This window comes from Suncus etruscus, chromosome 6 (assembly GCF_024139225.1).
Source record: "Suncus etruscus isolate mSunEtr1 chromosome 6, mSunEtr1.pri.cur, whole genome shotgun sequence".
Classification (NCBI taxonomy): domain Eukaryota; kingdom Metazoa; phylum Chordata; class Mammalia; order Eulipotyphla; family Soricidae; genus Suncus; species Suncus etruscus.
In genome coordinates this window covers 68,188,010-68,192,951 of record NC_064853.1, presented here as the reverse complement: position 1 = coordinate 68,192,951, position 4,942 = coordinate 68,188,010, and the positions used below count along the sequence as shown (strand labels likewise).

The 4,942-nt window shown below is 37.9% G+C and overlaps 1 non-coding gene across 1 annotated transcript; it reads left to right on the top strand.

Annotated features, from left to right (window-relative positions):
- Positions 1-3,913: 3,913 nt before the first annotated feature.
- On the top strand, positions 3,914-4,020 carry LOC126013059 (U6 spliceosomal RNA). The gene has a single exon (XR_007497393.1). It is a non-coding gene; the product is annotated as a U6 spliceosomal RNA (small nuclear RNA).
- Positions 4,021-4,942: the final 922 nt, after the last annotated feature.

The window sequence follows — 4,942 nt, the reverse complement described above, 5'->3', positions numbered from 1 at the left end:
TAAGCAGAGATATACAGAAGGGAATATGTTAAGCTGAGAAGCTTCTGCACCTCAAAGGAAATGGTGCCCAGGATACAAGAGCCACCCACTGAGTGGGAGAAACTATTCACCCAATATCTATCAGATAAGGGCTAATATCCAAAATATACAATGCACTGACAGAACTTTACAAGAAAAAAACTTCTAATTCCATCAAAAAATGGGGAGAAAAAATGAAAGATACTTTGATAAAGAAGAAACACAAATGGCCAAAAGGCACATGAAAAAATGTTCCACATCATTAGTCATCAGGAAGATGCAAATCAGAACAACTATGAGGTACCATCTCATGCTACAGAGATTGGCACACAAATACAATGAATGTCAATAAGCAGTGCTGGAGGGGATATGGAAAAAAAGGAACTCTTATTCAGAAATTGAGCTCCTGTCTGATCCAGCTATACCACTCCTAGGAATGGATCCTAGAAATACCAAAAAAAAAAAAAAAAACCAATACAAAAATCTCTTTCTCACACGTATATTCATTGCAGCTTTAGTTACAATAGCCAGACTCTGGAAACAATCAAGATGTCCTTCAACAGACAAATAGCTAAATAAACTGTGGTACATATATACAATGGAATATTATGCAGCTGTCAGGAGAGATGAAATCATGAAATTTTCCTTTATATGAATGTACATGGAATCTATTATGCTGAGTGAAATAAATCAGAGGGAGAGGTATAGATGCAGATTAGTCTCACTCATCTATGGGTTTTAAGAAAAATAAAAGATATGTTTGCAATAATTCTCCTCTCTCAAAGAGAGGAGGGCTGGAAGGTTCAGTCCACGAGATGAAGCTCACCACAAAGAGTGGTGAGTGCAGTTAGAGAAATAACTACACTGAGAACTATCATAACAATATTAATGAATGAGAGAAATAGAAAGCCTATCTCGAGTACAGGCGGATGTGTGGTGGGAGGAGGGAGATATGGGACATTGGTGATGAGAATATTGTACTGGTGAAGGGGTATGTTCTTTACATGACTGAAACCCAAGTACAAGCATATTTGTAATCAAGGTGTTTAAATAAAGATATAATTAAAAAAAAAAAGAAATCATTCCTGGCTTGGGGGACCATAAGGGACCTTGGGAATTGAACTGCTTTCTAGGTCAGCTGCTTTTAAGACAGACACCCCACCGCTGAGCCACCACTCCACCTCCTTCAATGAAATTTTTTATATTTTAAAAATTATTTTGAAATTGCAGTTAGTAACAGGTACTGAGTTGTAACATACTGTAATGTACTGGACATTCAACCAAATAAAGACATGTGAGCATTCACCTTAGAACACACTTTTACCTACCTCTTTTCACTGAAGCCTTAAACATTACACATTGTTCCTCAAATGGTATTATTTACAATTACTCAGTCCTATAAACTATCATATTATCCCATGAAACAATAAAAAATTTTAATGGTATACAGAAGGGACAAAAGAGTACAGCGGGTAATGTTCTTGCCTTGCACATAATCTACCAGGCTTCAGTCTTGGCATATGGTTCCCCAAACTCTGGCAGGAATGATCCCAAGTGCTGAGCCAGTAGAAAACATTGGGTACTGCCAGTATGGCCTCAAAAGAAAAACAACAACCACCACCACCAAAAAAGTATGCTTAAATTGGTAAATTAGCTCTTTAAAAGAAAAGTTCTGTTTGTATGCTAACCATGGAATAGACATACTATTCACTTTAACTTTTGTGAAACATAAATAGTATTAATTTAAATTAAGAAACTGTAAAATAACTAGTTTATCATTTACTTATTAAATAATTTTAAAATATCTGCTTCTTAGGTATAAGAGAATGTGGTAGGCACCTATAAATTTATTTGAAAGTTGTTACTAAAATGTTTGAGAACTGTAGAAATAGTCCAACTTCTTCATTTTAGAGAAGAAAAAATGAGAGCCAAAAATGAGTTAATAGTTTATTGCATTTTATAGACAGGATTATGACATTTAGTACCTTCCATCTGTCTGATCTAAAATCTATTTTATTTGCTTCTCTTCTCAAGAAGTTCTGAAACAGCATGGGAGTTGCAAAATAAGTTCTCATGCAAAATTAGGCCGAAAAAATGTGTTCCTTTTTTTTTTACAAATAATCAAATTAAAAATATTAAATAATAGTTTTTAAATATTTATTTTAGTTTGGGGGCCACTTTCTCTATGCTCAGGGCATACTCCTTTTTCTGCATTCAGGTATCACTCCTGGCCATGTTCAGGTGTCCATATGAGCTGCTAACAGTAAACCTTAGGTCAGCACGGGCAAGGCAAGTGCCCTACTTATACCTAACGTAATAAAAATATATGAATATACATATATTTTTTAATGTTTAAATATTTATATTTTTAATTTGTAAAAACTATTTAAATACTATCTCTTCAAATGACACATGAACTGTGATTATGATATGGTCCCTCTCTTCCTGGCACCTGTTCCCCACAAGGAATAAGAACCCAAAACTATGGAGACAGCCACATCATAAGCTAATAGTCAATAGTTTAGCAATGCTTTCTGATGGAAGGCTCTAGAAGGGCACCAAGGGGCCAATGTCCTCATCACAGTTTCATCACTGACTCACAAGACACCTAAGCCACCATTATTATTTGCAAAACTAAATAGTAGAATGAACCATGAAAATGAACAGTCGTTTTCTCTCTCATCACAGAAAAGAAGAGAATATGGAAAGAAGAGAAGTTAAAGCAGCAGCAGCAGCGACTGTACATGTAAATGGTTCTTTGGTATCCTAGTACTAATTGGTTAGCTTGGTTAGTTTGTACAACTAGATCAGGGGAAAAAAAATGAAACTCTTCCCTGCTTTGAAGATCATAGGAGGATCTGCTGCTTACCTATATTTCTAAAATTGTTTTCAATTCAACAAGCCAAGTTCCCAGCTCTCTCAGCGGCCTGGGCTGTAAGTATTCTTGCCATCATATTCTTTCATTTTGGAGGAGGAAGTTCTAATTGACAAGAGACTCTGAGTTTAACACTTTAGATCATTAGTCTCTAGGTTTCTAAAAAATTCAGGAAACCCATCAATAATTTAAAAAAACAAACAAACTAGAAAACAACTAACAAAGTTGCTGATTTCACTATGCTCTCATTGTGTTTAGTGACCACTGGGGTGATGTCTGGGTACCATTGGCCTTCTACCGCCTTGAATTTTGTTTTCCTCATTTACATGTTTTTTTAAAGGTAAGGCCAGTTTGTGGATGCTCTTTGTAGGACATTAATAAAGATAAGAAAAGCTATAGCCATCAGAGTTTTCAAACACCCTTCCCTGGTTTCCCTGGCTGCAGAGCTGCGTGCACAGACATACAGAGTCACTGGTGCAGGAACTATTATTGCCATCCGATTATTGTCATTGTAATGCCTATTCAGCTGTCTCTTTGTAAATCCCTATAGGGCAAGGCCCATGTCTTGGGCTGCTTTTCATGAATTCATGGTTTCCTGCTTCCATTCACTTATCCTACAAACATTTATTGAGTTCAATCCTCACTAGGCCTGCCACAGTGGTAGGAACTGAGAAAATATGTCACATCCTGTGTGTCCTCAGTAGCACAGTCCTGCCACACTCAGCCTTCGTCCACATTTCCCAGAATAGAGCTCAAACAGAGCTACAAGATCTACGTGGTAATGGATGGCAGTACCGCAGCCACCAGAGTTGCAGACAAATTTCTGTGGCATTTTTATTGAAGAAGTAACAAGCAGATATATATTGACCACTTATTACCTACATTCTCATTTTCTCTTGCCTTTCTCTTATTTGTATCACCCAGAAAATGTTCAAGTTGTTATTTTGGGTTCCACATGCAATAAACACCTGCTTGCACTGGTCTGTGTATTGAGAGTTTGACTTGTGGTCAAGAGTAAGAGTGCTTGCTTCGGCAGCACATCTACTAAAATTGGAATAATACAGAGAAGATTAGCATGGCCCCTATGCAAGGATGACATGCAAATTCATGAAGCATTCCATATTTAAAAAAAAATAAGAAAGATTATTTAACCTCATAAAGAAGAAAAAAATGTTGTAGGTTCACAAGGAGAGACTGTTACTAGATAGTATTTGTTTGGCTGGTTTGAGGCCATTGAGCTCTGCTCAGAGTTTAATCCTAGCTTTATGCTCAGCGTTCACTTTTTTTTTTGGGGGGGGGTTGGGCCACACCCGGCGGTGCTCAGGGGTTACTCCTGGCTGTCTGCTCAGAAATAGCTCCTGCAGGCACGGGGGACCATATGGGACACCGGGATTCAAACCAACCATCTTGGGTCCTTAGGTACTTGCAAGGCAAACACCGCTGTGCTATCTCTCCAGGCCCAGAGGTCACTCTTGATTGGGCTTGGGGGACCATATGCAGATTAAGCCTAGGTAGTCCACATATAAAGCAAGTGCCTTACCCACTACACTATCTCTCTGGCCCCTGAATTGCTTTGTGAACCTGCTCATTTATTCTGATTTCTGTGGTTTTGATTTTCTCTATCTTGATCTCTCATTTCACAGTTGAGCCATAGACTCAGGATTTTATTGCTGTTGCAATTTTGGGACTACTCTGGATCAGGATGTCCCACTTCCCTTTGTCTGGAGACTCAGTATATATTTCTGTGTTCTCCATCCTGTTTTGAATTCATAACATTGATGTAACATGACTTACCATGTCTGCTTCACAAATATCTGAATATCTTCACTCACTGTTCTAGAACACTCTATTCTCACTCCTCATGTCCTTGATTTTTTGAAGAAGAGGGCCCTGTTGTCAGCACTTCTGTCAACTGGAGCTTTTAAGGGATGTTTAAGGACACAAATTTTTCCTGAAATACACCAGACAAAGGTTCTTACCTTTGTCCTTGAAGTTCATTTCAAAGGGCAGGTGGACAAAGGTCACTCCTGGAATGTACTAATCAAAGCC